Genomic DNA, 16,350 nt, shown 5'->3' with positions numbered 1-16,350 from the left:
CACATGCCTATGTCATGCCTTGGGAAGGGGATCGTAGCATCTGGGGTTGGAGATTTCCCCCATCTCTGCCTTTAAGGAAAGCACACAAGCCGTGTCGCTACTTTCTCTGCCAAGTAGAGAGAGCATCTACTGCTTCATTTGCCCATCTGCCCCTAGGTTTTTCACTGTGGTCTTCAGTGTCTCTGGCTGAGTTGATGTTGAATGGGAGCCAGCGTGGCCCAAGCCAGCAAACCGTAGCCATGACAACAAAATGCTACTTAAAAAGTCATGGAAACTATATCAAACAGGTAATGCCAGGTGATTAGAAACGAGGGACATTGTTCCCACTGGTTTTGTTTAATGGCTTAATCCTTTATCTGATGTTTATGCTTTCTCTTGCTTGCATTAAGAAGACTGAAATGACAAACAATGTTTTGCATTCAGGTTATAAGAACAGCTTGTTGGGATTCTGGGAGCCATTAGTCAACGAGCCAACTTTTCCAAGTTCTGGCCCTGTGAAATTTGAGTATGTCTGCCCCAAGCAGAAGTTGACTCCATCTGTGTTGCCACTACTCGACTTCACTGGCCTTAGCCAGACAATAATAAAAGCAAAAAACAGAAAAACCGAAGTAGATGCATCCACAAAAACTCACACAGAAATATAACAGTCTTTAAGGTGCCATAAAACATTTGGTTTTCATTTTTTAATATTTTAGTTTTGAATAGGCTTGGACAGACTAGCACGACTAGTCTGTTCAAGCATATTTTCTTTGCAATTTTCTTTGAACATTGCCACTGGTTACTCTCAGCCTTCTCCAAAATGAACATTCTTTTTGCATGGACATCTTTGGGGAGCAAACAGATGCTTCTCCTGCTGCTCACACTACATTGAGTGCACCTTTTGGGACATGAATATTCAATGCCTTGTCAGAAACAGCCATGTGATACAATATAGAAATCTACATTTTAAATCCCTGAGACCACCTGCAGAACATTTGGAAATAATTATCAATATATTTCACTTTATTGTGTTTTTTTCAAATGAGTTGCATGTTTCAAGGTCTTTGTCAGTGTAAGGCAAGATCACCGACTTGCATATATATTACCTACATCAGTCTAGAGGATGGCAATTATAGTTGCATGATAATGCAGTTATGTTATTGTGCAGCAGAGCAAATCAACATTCTACAAGGCAGTTCTAAAAAAGGGGCAGACCAAACAAAAAAATTATACCTTTGAAACTGGACTTTGGATCAGCACCAAATTTTGCACAGGCGAAGCAGGTAATCTGCTCTTGCTCTGTGCCAAATTTGGAGGGCCATTGGTGTAGACCATCTTAACTGAGGCCATGGATGTTGTCAACATTCAGGCTACTTTTTGCTCTGTAAAGCTTGGCTTCCTTTCTCCTGCTGGCAATGCAGTCAGAATATTGTCAGCAATCTGGGACCATTTCCTGGCTTTTTGAATTGTGACTTTGGAAGAGCAATATCCCACTGGATATTCAGTTCTTGGAGGTTTTTTCAAAAACTGAATTGTAATTTCTGTTTAAGTGCTGGGAAAATATACATATTTTGAATCACTGTGTATAAATCAGAATCACTGTCCACTGTTTTCGGTGATCTGCAAGTGGCCACCTCTGGAATGCCACCTCTGGGAACATGTCAGAAATGGAATTTAGCTTTTGCTGAAAAGAGATCCTTTATCCTTGGCTAAACCAGAACTAGTCCTGGATCTTCTGGCAAGCAGCAGCTCTGCTAGGCCAAGAGAAATCTTGTAGGTAAGTCCGCAATGTCTACCCAACCTTACTGTTCTTCTTTTCTTTGTTAACTGGAAATAGGATTGAAATTTGTTTCTTTCTCTCATCAGAAACAGCTTCATTCCAGGCTGGGCTGTATGTTCTTCTAGCTGGGCTCATGGAGCAACTTTTGTGTGCAAAATGGTCCAGGAGGAAAGGATTATGCAGCTTTTCATCACACCATTCTGCTGTGATGGTGCTGCGAAGCCTGCAAGGTGGCCTTGTTTAAAAAGACATAATATTAGAGGAAAGATGACGTTCAATGTGTTATTTAGCCTTTAGAGGTCCTAAATGTTTTTTCTTTGTTCTGGCAAATGCTATAGCTGGGAAGAGACAATTATAAGTTTTCATCATTTCGTGCTAGGCTGCTAATGAGGATGATAATGTAAAATTTTACATGTTATAAATTTCCCTACTGTTCGTTGCTAATCACAGTGAAGTAGCAGATCAAATTAGTAACATTTTAATGGATTTTACTATGCAATAGAAGAAAAAGACTCCAGTGGAGAATCCAAGCTATGAGGCTCTAACAAGGTGATGGTGAACTAAAAAGGGTTTCTTTTGTTGAAATGTATGCGTGTTTGTACACAGCATCTGTACGCAAGCATGGTATTAAAAATGACACAAGGTGTGAATGGTATTCTAACATTTCTTCTAGCCTTTGCAGATTCCCTGTGAGGACATAACACACACACCCTGGGGGTCCGTGTACCACAGATTAAGAACCTATGCTGTTGACCATCCTGAATGCTGCCATTGAAGTTGTTTGCATTCAGGCTGCCCTTTGCTATGTAAAGCTTGTCCTCCTTTTTTTCCTGCTGGAAATAAGGACATGATATTCTGCGGCAATATTGCATCATTTCCTGGTGCTTTGAATCCAGCTGCCTGGATACTTCATGCTTTCAGCTGACGTGATGAATAATGTTGATGGAGGAGCTAAAGAAAATGCCAAGGGCATTTTGTCATTACAGTGGTGCCTCACATAACGATGTTAATTGATTCAAAAAAAACCATCGCTATGGGAAACATCGTTATGCGAAACGCATTTTCCCATAGAGATGCATTGAAAACCGGTTAATCTGTTCCAATAGAAACGGATTACCATCCTTAAGCGAAAAAACCCAATGGAAACATTGTTATGCGATACAATGTTTTCCCCATTGGAATGCATTGAAGCCTTTTCAATGGTTTAGTGAAGTCAATTTTTGCAAATTTAAGTGTGTCATAAAAGGGTCAAAAACGGTTTTAAATCCTTGAAATAGTTTCTGCACCTTCTAAAACGGGTGCAAACTTAATTTGGCTTTGATCTGACTTTTCGTTAATTTTTGCTGAATTTTTTTCTCCCCCACCAACTTTTGACAGCTGTCAGAAGTTGACAACTCCATTATTTCCTATGGGGGAGGAAAAAATTCACAAACAAATAACGAAGACTCAGAACAAAGCCAAACTTAGTTTGCACATGATTTAGAAGGTCCTCTAACGAACCCAAGCAATTAAAACAGTTGCTGACTTTTCGTTAATTTTTTGTGAATTTTTTTCTCCCCATAGGAAACAATGGAGCTGTCAAATTTTGACAGCTCCATTGTTTCCTATGGGGGAGAAAAAAATTCAGCAAAATTTAACGAAAAGTCAGATCAAAGCCAACTTAATTTTGCACCCATTTTAGAAGGTGTTCTAACGAATCCAAGCATTTAGAACCGTTTTTGACCATTTTAAGACACTTTTTAAAATAAAAAAACAAACATCGCTAAGTGAAGCAGCGGACCTAAAAACGCATTCACTATGCGAAGCATGGTCCCAAACTTCGCTAAGCGAAAATCGCCCATAGGAAACATCGTTAAACGGTGCATATTATTTTCTTTAAAAACCTATCGTTATGCAAATTCATCGCTAAATGAGGCACTCGTTAAGCGAGGCACCACTGTACTTTGTCATTTCTTTCTACCACTTCAAAGTGGCCAGATGGGCAAATTCTCTACCAGCCATGGAAATGTAGCCATCAGCTAAGACGAGATGCTGCCATATATAGCTACACCTATCAGAGAATTCCCCTTCACGGATTCCTGCCTTGTCATGCTGAAGGGACTTGAGTAATTCAGAGAAGCTATGGGCTATGCCGTGCAAGAACACCCAAGATGGAAAGGCCATAGTGGAGCATTCCAACTTAAACACAATCCACCTGGAGCAGGAACTGGCAAGCCACTCCAGGATCTTTGCCAAGAAAACTCCATGGACAGAAACAAAAGACTAAAAGATATGACACTGGAAGATGAGTCCCTCAGCTCGGAAGGTGTCCAACATGCTACTGAGGAAGAGCAGAGGACAAGGGCAAGTAGCTCCAGATTTAATGAAGTGGTTGGGCCAAAGCTGAAAGGACGCTTAGCCGTGGACGTGCCTGAAAGTGAAAGGAAAGTCTGATGCTGCAAAGAAAAATACTGCATAGGAACCTGGAATGTGAGATCTATGAACCTTGGGAAGCTGGATGTGGTCAAACAAGAGATGGTAAGAATAAACATCGACATCCTGGGCATCCGTGAACTAAAATGGACAGGAATGGGCGAATTCAGCTCAGATGATTATCATATCTACTATTGTGGGCAAGAATCCCGTAGAAGGAATGGAGTAGCCTTCATAGTCAACAAAAGAGTGGGAAAAGCAGTACTGGGATACAATCTCAAAAATGATAGAATGATTTCAATACGAATCCAAGGCAGACCTTTCAACATCACAATAATCCAAGTTTATGCACCATCCACCCTTGCTGAAGAGGCTGAAATTGACCAATTCTATGGAGACTTACAACACATTCTAAAACTGATACCATAGAAAGAAGTTCTTCTCATTATAGGGGACTGGAATGCTAAAGTAGAGAGTCAAGAGATAAAAGGAACAACAAGTAAGTTTGGCCTTGGAGTTCAAAACAAAGCAGGGCAAAGGCTAATCATCAGCCGAACAGGTGTTTAGTGGATTCCAGCTCTGACTTCTCTGGTGGGCTCCCACTTAGAGGCAGCAGCCAGAAGCAATGGGACAGGGAAGCCACTGAGTGGGTGCCTGAAGGGGGGGGGAGGCCAAACTAGAAACCTGTTCAGTTGTTAAACAAACCAGTGGTTTATGCCCATCTCTATTTGCCATGCATCACGTAATTAGGATTTTTCAAAACACTTTTAGTTATGCAAAACCTGATTCAAAAGCAGTTCTTATTGTCAGTATAACCACACTTCTGGGCAAGTGGAAAGCACTGATTGCTCTGCTCCGGCAGCAAAATGTTTTGGGTCAACCTCGGTTCAAAGGATGAAGGCCAGGGCTCTCCCTCTAGCCAAGCTGTACTTTCAATTTTAGGTTGGAAAAATCATGGAGGTGGAAGGGTTCACATGTTGCAGTGTCTGCCTATGAGCAGGATAGGCTTGGTTTGGGAGATCACTTTATGGAAGACGGTAATTTCAAAAGAGACCACAGATTCTGGACATTAGAAAGGATAGATATTTGAGATTATAAGATTTTGCTGGAGAAAATGGAGTGACTTAAAAAATAAAGACTTTGGAGCTCTCTGGTTTAAACAAGAAATTGGATTTTCTTCCACTTCTTTAGAGCTGGGTTTTGATGAAAATTGTTCTCCCCTTTTTAAGCTGGTTACACCCAGATTCTTGAATCTAATTGCCATGTTCCAGCTGCACACATTACAGATGATCAAATTCATAGCCTCCTACTCACCTCCAGTTACAGTTCATTCTTCTGGAGACTCTAGTAGAAACTGCTGTAGTTTTCTTTCCATATGAACAGGCTCTTGCAATACACAAATAACTGAACTTTTACATACCTTTTGATGCTCCTATAAATATATGCATTGGTTGCCTTTCTTGTATACTTTTATATCTCCTTGAAATCAGCCTTTGAATACTTAGAGACAAAAACACAATATATTTTCTTAGCATCCTGAGTCTCTTTCTCCATGAATGCCCATGTGTGCTGTATTCCTATAGACTTGTCCCTCCTGCACACAAATGTAGACCTGCTTCCTCTCTTTTGTACATATGTGAACGGCTTTCTAATGAGCTCACAACAGTGTCCATGGCTCTCCTTTTCCCACCTTGTCTGCACAAAAGCCCATTAGATTGGTCAAACAGAGAGAGTGAAAGAGAGTGAGACAGACAGTCAGCCAGATAGACAGACAGTCAGAGACCAAAATCATCCATTGAAATGTTTTGGCTCTGTGGGGCCTAGACCCTCATTCTCTCCAGTCCAATCCAGCAATGTTATCCATATATTGAACAGGCTCTCAGAAATGTGTTCTGGGAATAGCTGAAGCATCAATCAGCTGTGGAGGTGGCAGCAGGCCCTATGTCTCCTGGAAGTTGCCCACAGGACTATAAATTTACTGTAATAGCTTTACTTTGCTTGCCCTCTTGATATTCACAAACAACACCAAGCTATTTCCCTTCTGTTGATTAGCAAGTGACTGTTAATGTGAGGCAGCAGCTAATAGAGTACTAAAATAATTACATGCAATGGTGAAAAGCCCTGTATTTCTGCAGAAAAACAACTCTACGAAAAGCTATTAAGACACTCAAAACTTCTGCCTAGTAGGATGGCAGATTCAAACCAATTTCCTGACTTCCCCGAGTTCTTTACTTATAAATGACATTGTGGAAAATTACAGAAAGAGAAGCTCAGACAGAGTATGGTGGCCTTTCAACTCAACAAGATTATGGAGGCAACAACCTCCACTATTTGTCAATTGAAAATAGGTCTGCTTGTTTTACATTAAGTGAAATGAAGGAGCGGTACTTGATAACAAGGCAACATGCAAGAAGCACAAATAGTCTGCTTTCATGGAGGTAAGTGGCTGGTGATCTGATTAAGGAAAGGAGGGGATGCGGACATCAGGAAAGTTGTAGAGATTGCCGTCATATAATGTGATGCTTAAGTAGCAAAAGACTCTGCCTCTCTCGATTTCTCCCAGAATCAACATGTTTTAATCCCCATGTCCTTCCTCCCCCAGATATGGAGAAATTTGGAAGACTGTGTTGCTTCTTATATTGAAAGAAAATTCTCTATTGTTCACATGGGCCCTATTTAATAGTTACAGCTCTTCCCAGGGCAAATAGGATTGTTACTGCCTGACATGTACTGTAGCTGCTAAACATGAGGAGTTTCTCGGAGGTGGGGGGTTGGAGAATGAAAAAGAAGTAGTGACCATAAACCAGCATTCCAAATACGGCTAAATACACAAGGGTCAAAGATGGAGTCGGAAGAGCTAAGCTCTTAAGACCTGCAGTAGGACAGGCAAATCTGGGAATGCCATTTTCTCCAGCATCTTTCCTTTTAAAATAAGAAAACAATTGAGAATTTAGGTAAGCTCTTGCTAGAAATGAACAGAAACCAATTTCTCCCCCATGTCTAATAGAAAAATGTCTTCATGTGTCATTACATACAGTATAGGTGCCCTATTGTGCATGTGTGGTATCTGAGATCCATCTGAGATTAATCAAACAGGTAAAACAAAATAGTTCTAATAGAGATAAAATGATACAAAATATAAAGAGAGTGAGAGTTTATTGATCTATTTACCATACAAGTATTTAACAAAACCAAGAACCAAATTTTTTTTTGTTCCCTAACTAGACTTTCAGATGGCTGTAGGTCTTCCAACATTTGAGGTCTAACATCAATCACATTTTTCAAAAATAGCAACATTAAGATCCAAAGGGCTGTTTTGTTTTAACATTTTTTTTAGTCAATCAGAATCAGTTCTGTCTGGAAACCACTGCAGGATGAGGTACCATACTGTATTCTGTACCTTGGGCACATAATCTAAAATCCATGGTATGGTAATATATTTTGGGGCAAATTAAAATGTCACAAAATAGTGTGAAAGCCTTCAAATAGTATAGAATGCTTTATAAGAGGGATAGGATCTGTTCTCGATCAACCCAGAGTGCAGGGCACGCAACAATGGGCTCAAGTTACAGGAAGCCAGATTTTGACTGAATATCAGGAAAAACTTCCCAACTGTTAGAGCAGTAAGACAGTGGAACCAATTACCTAGAGAGGTGGTGAGTGTTCCAACGTTGGAGGCATTCAAGAGAAATGTAGACAACCACCTGGCAGATATCCTTTGTACCGTGTTCTGGTTGGATCTGATAGCCTTATAAGCTTCTTCCAACTTCACTATTCTATGATAAGGTTTGAGCCTGGGAACCTCAACTTTAGAAGTTACTCACTGTTTACCCACTTCTAGATTCATACAGCAACCAAAGCATGAGCAAACAGGAAAAAGCTGCCTGACCCTCAAACTCTAGAAAGCATTGCCAAATAAAGGGCTTCTAGTGCCACTGATCAAAAATATTGGGGACTTTCAGACAAAGATTTCACATGTCGGTTCCAGGGCTTAGAAAATTCCTTTCTAGATCGCATTTTTCAGATTCTCTCAAATGCTAGCCATGTTGGCTCTGGTCTCAAACAGTCTGAGCTGGTATACATTTGCTTTCTAGGTTCATATGTGCTTCTGAATATGTATAAAACAGTTTCAGTTCTGCTTTTTTCATTCATCCCATGATGAACATAATGAGCATTATATAACTAATTTCTGTCGCACTAATAGATCTCTTAATTAACAACCAATGACTCTTTCCTTTGTTCTCAGAGTCACCTTATTTGCTAATGGAATATGATGGACCTTGGTAAATTCATCATGAAGACACCATGCAAAGGCTTTAAAAAAAAATCCTTTGCCTAGTGCTGCTTTCTCTAAACTTGTCACGTGCCAGCCATGGCTGTATTGTTGGTATACATGAGTGATGAAGAAACTGACTTCAGAAGTGTAACCACCCCGCCTCTCCTTCAGCAGTGAGAAACCATTGGCACTCCAGACACTTGGCCTACAACTCCCATCATCTTCCTGTCTAGCATGGCCATTTGTAAGGGATCACAGGAAATGTAATACAGAAATCGGGAGGGTGTGATTGGGGAAATTTGGAAAAGGCAACTGGGCTATTGACCAAATCTCTGTGGACTCTTGCTGAACTTATTAGACTGAGTACATATAGGAGTGCTGGAGTTGACTATGGTCTTCTGTGCACGTGCAAACGAATACCTGAACGGTGGTCCCATTTTAAGTATTATAAATGGACTTCAATATAAAGTAATGGCATCTTTGTTGCTTATACCTTTTCTCTTTAGCAAGAGTATGAGTCGTTCTATTCTGCATTCTATACAATTCAAGAGTGCCCATAGAGCTTCCTGGAGCAAATCAGAATAACAAGACATGGATGAGTTGCTGGGTGAAACCGGTCAGAATCTATATTGGCTCCAGCTTACAATGGCTTTGTAGAGATGGGTACGAAGTGCTTTGTGCCCCTTTGTCCTAAGTTGCTGATGTGGTAGTACAGCTGTCACATGTTCTTTCCGCCCACCCCACCGGCACCTCCATTCACCAGCTGGCATGTGCTGTTCCTTCCCTCCCTTTTGTACAATCTTCCAGTCCAGGCAGGAGCCCAAAACTCCTTTCTCCACCTCCTCCAGCAGCTGGCCACTTGGATGAGGAGGTGGGGCAGGGATTCATGCAATGCTGCCTTTGAATGGGTGGCTGCTGGAGGAGGCAGAAAAGGAAAGTCTGGGTTCTGCCCAGACTGGAATATCATGGGGAGGGACAAAGCAGTGCACACTGGCTGGTGAGTGGAGGTGCCGGCAAAGGGAATGGGGAGGAAGGTGACTTACGAAGGGGCACAAGGTACTTCGTGTCCATCTCTACTTCTTAGCATGATATTGCCCAGGAGCTCATTGCTGGGCAACCTGATCATTGGATAATTATTCCCTAATTGCTAAGAGGCCATGTTGACAGATATAAAGTCTTACGATGCCTGAGTCTGTGCCTGGCATGTCATCCACTTGATCTAGTCCTTTAGCCTAACCCTCAAGGTCCCTTATGGGACTGCCTACTCTTGGGGAGATGCTCTCTGAACCTCTTCTCCTTGCTGAGAGGATCTAGCCCAGACATTTCTGCCACTAAGCTGTGAGGGATTTAGTAAAAGAGTAAATACATAGGCACAATTATAACAGCACTTGCAAACTCCACACGCCATAAAACCCTTTTAGGGCTGCAGATCCAAGAATACCCCAGCCAGCATGACCACTGGCCATGGTGGGGGTTCTGGGAGCTAAAGTTCAAAAACACACACCACTTTTTCAAACTCTCAATTAAACAGATACACAAAAAGCTGCTAGGAGGAAGATTTTTTAAAAAAAACAAGGTGAGGAGAAGTAACAACAGATAAACCTCCTTCTGTGCCGCATCAGCTGGCACAGACAACACATGCCAATAGTAACTGGTAGTCTAATCCAGACATTAAATATGCAAATATGATAGTGTCTGTGACTGGAATGAAATACACTTGCATTTTGTCTTGAAGCAACAGCTAAGTAGTACAGACACTGAAATATGCAAATCAGTTATATCTAATTTACTGTTATTTTGATAGTGTCTGTCTTTGGAGTGACGTAAGACATCAGAATGAAAGGTTAAGAGGGATGAAATTGTTAAAAGCTACAGGGAAAATAAGCTGCATGATGAAAATATTAAACAAAAGAAACACAAACAGAGAGAACTAATAAAAGAGGCAAAAGGGGAAGCTAAATAGTCCAAAAAAGAAACTTTTGAATCTCATTTGGCAAAAGTCTGTTGCCATACCTACTCTGTACAGTGTCTGCCTTCTATTGCTTCCTGTTCAGTGTGGCTCAGATTAGTAATGAATTATTTCTTGCAGGACATTTCTATGATCTACGTGGTGGCGCTGTGGGTTAAACTGCAGAAGCCTCTGTGCTGCAGGGTCAGAAGACCAGCAGTTGTAAGATTGAATCCACGCGATGGAGTGAGCTCCTGTCACTTGTCCCAGCTCCTGCCAACCTAGCAGTTTGAAAGCATGTACATGCAAGTAGATAAATAGGTACCACCACGGTGGGAAGGTAACAGCATTCCATGTCTAGTCAAGCTGGCCACGTGACCATGGAAACTTTCTTTGGACAAATATTGGTTCTATGGCTTGGAAACAGGGATGAGCACCACACCCTAGAGTTGGACACGACTGGACTAAATGTCAAGGGGAACCTTCAAGAAGGTGTCCCAGGGGCCATAGAAAGAACTGACCTCCCCCATCATGCCTAATGATGCTCCAACTCTGATGTGACATCAACTCTGAAACAGCTGTATCTCCATTTAATATAATATCGTGAGAACTGCAGAACCGGAAGGGACCCTATGGATCATCAAGTCCGACCCTTGTCAAGGAGGGGAATTGAACCTCCAGTCTCTGGCTCTGCAGCCAGATGCCTAACCGAGTGATTTAGATGCTCACTCGAGACAAAAAGACTTTCAATCTTGTTTAAGCTTTTTCTGTTGGAATGGAATTGTTGGGACCTGTTTTTCAAGCAAAAGAATCTCCACTCATCCACTTCACGGAGTCTATTTGTGGGAAATCTGAGACCCATTAATAATAGCTTCTGCCCACTTAGTTGTTAGAGGCCTGGCTGCTTCAAGAGTCAGGCCGGGCAAGGATCTAGTGAGGAGGTGGTGGCCCCGCAGCAATCAAGGACCCTGTCAACCGCAGCGGACATCACGGGCTGAAATTGTGTTTATTGGACAAGACGATGCACGGATGTCTCGGCATGATCTACTGATAAAGAAGAGATAGCTAGGTCTCAGCAGATGACTTCCACTTTATGTTTTAAAAAGGCCACAAACTGGTCACAGGAGATGCTATTGGGAGGCGCGTACAATGCGGAACAATTCTGCTTGATTGTTTTGAGGTTTACTTATCCGGCAACCGAAGCAGGATTTTCTTATAGCTTTTATCTTGGCTAAGTAAATATCTGACGTGATTTTCGTGGCATTTAAATTAGTTGCCATTGGGACCAATCTCCAAATGCCCTCTGGTCTCCTCTTATAGTGCTTCAGCCCCAGCAGTTGCTGGTTATACCAAGCTGCTGGCCAGGGTTGAGAGTGGAGGGGGTGTTAGGAGCGATCATGTCAGCCACCCTGGTGGCTACCACATACCATTCATCCACCAGAGCTTTGGCAGGAGTGTTGTAGCAATCACCTTGCTTTGGCTCAGGTAGAAGATTATTGGCATGTACCAATGAGAGCTGTTGGGAGGCGGAGCCAGAGAAACTAGAAGAGAGAGGTGAGTCAGAGTCTAGGGAGTTCAGTCAGAGACAAAGTTGAAGAAAAGAGTTTGGGGTTTGAGGCAGAGAGAGTGTTTAAGGAGTGATTAGTCTGAATGTGACCTGTATTAATTAAGATAGAAGAGGTTAAAGTAAAATACTGAAGCTTTGTGTAACTTTAAGAATGTGCTTAAGAACTAGTCCTAAAACAACTTGTAATAAATAAACCTGTTTCCGTTTAAAAGTTCAGTACTGAATGGACCTCAGTCTTTTATAGGAAATATAGGTTGATAAAGAGATCAACTGCCATGTAGGTGGGGCCATTGACAAATTGGGACATATCCAAGGAAGCCATGGTTTCCAAGAACTCAAGAGCTGGACCTGTGGCCCCAAAGCCAGCATGTGCATTGAAGTCACCCGGAACAATTAGTCTGGGGGACCTCAGTGCCGCCACCAAGATGAAGTCCTTGAGCTTAGGAAAGGAGAGTGCTGGATCACGGGGAGCATGGTAAACCAGCACCATCCCAAATCCATCCCTGGTCCCCACCGATACGTGAAGGATCTCAAGGCCTGGGATGCTCAAGGCAGAGAGCCTAACAACCTCTAATGTGTCTTTATAAATAATGGCTACTCCTCCTCCCCGACCTTCCAGTCTACCTTGATGTTGGATGGAATATCTGGATGGAATTTTTATATATATCAAACTCTGTTTGGGTAGAGTTATATGGTAATGTATGTTGATGATCTCAGCCAGGGCAGACATACAAATCAAATCAAATCAAATCAAATCAAATCAAATCAAATCAAATCAAATCAAATCAATCAATCAATCAATCAATCAATCAATCAATCAATCAATCAATCAATCAATCAATCAATCAATCAACAAACAAACAAATAAATAAATAAATAAATAAATAAATAAATAAATAAAGTTCACAGGTCTGTCATGTAGAATCTGTAAAACTAGATCTAAACGTGTGGACTGGTCTAAAAAGCCTCGGGGCAATTTTGAACTATTTACTCTAAGCCTCAATTTTATGCCACCTTCAGGAGAATGTGAACACTTTCCCGAATTGTAACTTTTTAGTGATCCAATAATGATACACCCCAGTCCGGGTGCTATTGTACTGGAAAGGCCATGAACTATAGTTGGCACAGAGATGTTCTGTCCAACAAGGTCTGGAGAGACATCTTATTCCCTGATCCAGTGCGAAGCCCTTCTGTGTGAGAGCGACCCTGCCTGTATTAACTCCTGCCAGAGCTAAGCAAGCTTATATCATTGCAGGCATCAATTCTCACAAAGGCCAGACAAATTGACGGCAAGAGGGAAGCAGGATATAATGTGACACTATTACAGGGATCCATACACAGCTGTGATATGTACAGTTTGCCATGCAGAAAGAAGACAAGTTGGCAAGGCCATAACTTGAGTGGGCAACTGGGGCCTTGCCCCACAGTTTAAAGAGCACTGGAACTACTGGGACGTCTACTGGCAAATGTGAGGAGAATTTAAAATAAACCTCCCAGTTCTTTCTCTCTCTCTCACACACACACGCATAAAATATTCTTTTGGGGGGATACCCCTTTCACCCTTTCCTTAAGCCAGAGTGGATGGGAGAGGGTAATGCTTGCCCCAAAATGGCTAGTTACAGTCCCAAAAATCAGTGACTAACAGTAAATCCGAGCTGCTATTCCTTCATTGCTATGTAGACTTGTTCATGGCAGATGCATATATCTAGTGCCAGTGAATTTTGAACAAGCTGGTGATTATGAAAAAACACACACTGAAAGGAAGTACTTTAATCTCTGAGAAGAAAGCCATGATCAAGAAACAGGACACCTGTTGCGACTGCTCAAAAACTAATTAGGTAGCCTCAGCAAATGATCAAGCCTTTGAGCAAACAAGCTTCTGGGGGTGACGATTTCAAGTAGATGCAGTTAGAAGTCATTCTGGGTCATTCAGAAAAACATGTTAGAACTTACATAGACCAGCTTAAAACTCACTGTTCAAGTAGTAATGGAATAATATCTTATTTATTTTAGAATGTGGATCTATTAAAGGGAATACACATCCCAATAATTTGATGAATCAAGTGACTTACCAAGCTGAAACTTTCTACACAATGTATTCTTGAAGACCTTCATGGCCGGGATCTGATGGTTGTTGTGGGTTTTTCGGGGTCTTTGGCCATGTTGTGAAGGTTGTTCTTCCTAATGTTTCGCCAGTCTCTGTGACTGGCATCTTCAGAATCAGAACTCTGTCTGTGGTCTGGTGCAGTTTGTTTGGATAGTTGAGTATTTATAGCTGTGGGATCAGCTTTTGTCCCTTTTCAGGAGATGGGTGATTCTGGTGATGAGCATGTTTTTTGTTATGGGTGTATTGTTGTGATAAAAGGGAGAGATTATCTGTCACTGTGATAGATGGATCTCGTTAGCTGGTATTTTGTATGCAGTGATCACCGATCCTTGTAGCTGTGTAGAGTTCATTAACCAATATTTTCTTAAGGAAATCTATTTGTTTAGACATTAAGTCATGTCTGACTCTTTGTGACCCCATGGACCAGAACAAGCCAGGCCCTCCTTTCTTCCACTGCCTCCCAGAGTTCGGTCAAATTCATGTTGGTTGCTTCGATGACACTGTCCAAACATCTCATCCTCTGTTGTCCCCTTCTCCTCTTGCCTTCACATTTTCCCAACATCAGGGTCTTTTCCAGGGAGTCTTCTCATCAAATGGCCAAAGTATTAAGAGTCTCAGCTTCAGGATCTGTCCTTCCAGTAAACACTCAGGGTTGATTTCCTTTAGAATTGATTGGTTTCATTCTCCTTGCAGTTCAGGGGACTCTCAAGAGTCTCCTCCAGCACCACAATTCAAAAGCATCAATTATTCAGCGGTCAGCCTTCTCTATGGTCCAGCTCTCATTTCTGTAAATCACTATTGGAAAAACCATAGCTTTGACTATGCGAACCTTTTTTGGCAAGGTGATGTCTCTGCTTTTTAAGATGCTGTATAGGTTTTCCTCTCAAGAAGCAGGCATCTTTTAATTTCGTGGCTGCTGTCACCATCTGCAATTATCACGGAGCCCAAGAAAGTAAAATCTGTCAAAGCCTCCATCTCTTCCCCTTCAATTTGCCAGGTGGCGATGGGACCAGTGGCCATGATCTTAGTTTTTTTGATGTAGAGCTTCATTTTTGGCACTCTCTTCTTTCATCCTCATTAAGAGGTTCTTTAATTCCTCCTCACTTTCTGCCATCAGAGTGGTATCATCTGCATATCAGAGGTTGTTGATATTTCTTCCAGCAATCTTAATTCCGGTTTGGGATTCCTCCAGTCCTGCCTTTCGCATGATGTGTTCTGGCTATAAATTAAATAAGCAGGGGGACAATATATAGCCTTGTCGTACTCCTTTCCCAATTTTGAACCAATCAGTTGTTCCATATCCAGTTCTAACTGTTGCTTCCTGTCCCACATATAGATTTCTCAGGAGATGGATAAGGTGGTCAGGCACTCCCATTTCTGTAAGAATTTACCATAGTTTGCTGTGGTCCACACAGTCAAAGACTTTTGCATAATCAATAGAGCAGAAGTAAATGTTTTTATGGAACCCTTTGGCTTTCTCCATAATCCAGCACATGTTAGCAATTTGATCTCTAGTTCCTCTGCCCCTTCGAAATCCAGCTTGTACTTCTGGGAAATCTATAGGCCATCACAAAGCATGCAGGGCTGGTCCAATACATTGTGGTACTAGGTACACAGGAAAAATAGTATCTCTTGATAAAATAAAGCATTGATGCATGTAACAATGTGGGGAGAGTCACAGATAATTAGGAATACTTCCCATATTCCTAAGAGAAGAGCCTCGTGGCGCAGTGGTTAAAACGCTGTACTGCAGCTAAAACTATGCTCACGACCTGGGGTTCAAATCCCAGGTAGCCGGCTCAAGGTTGACTCAGCCTTCTATCCTTCCGAGGTCGGTAAAATGAGTACCCAGCTTGTGTACAGGCAATGTGTAGCCTGTATAATTAAAAATTGTAAACCGCCCGGAGAGTGCTTGTAGCGCTATGGGGCGGTATATAAGTCCAATAAATAAAATAAATAAATAAATATTGTTGCTTCTCACACTACATGTATATTGGTTTTCTTAAGCTTCCTTTGTTATAGAAGTCCCCTGTTATAGAACGCCTTGTGTATAGGTCTGTTTTTTTCTAATTAGGATCAAGAACAAAGTGGAAGTAACCTCAGAGAGGAAAGGAAGGAAGCTCAGATTACCAATCTACATGTAGCTGACATGTGGATTGTTATTTCTAACAACAGGGAAGGGGAAGTCAGGATTATTTGGCATTTATGCATTCTGAAGGCAATAGCCTGGCCCTGAATATATGGCTTTTGCAGAGAATAGCTTTTTGAGAATTCATAATAG

This window comes from Pogona vitticeps, chromosome 8 (assembly GCF_051106095.1).
Source record: "Pogona vitticeps strain Pit_001003342236 chromosome 8, PviZW2.1, whole genome shotgun sequence".
Classification (NCBI taxonomy): Eukaryota; Metazoa; Chordata; class Lepidosauria; order Squamata; family Agamidae; genus Pogona; species Pogona vitticeps.
This window is presented reverse-complemented; position numbering follows the sequence as displayed.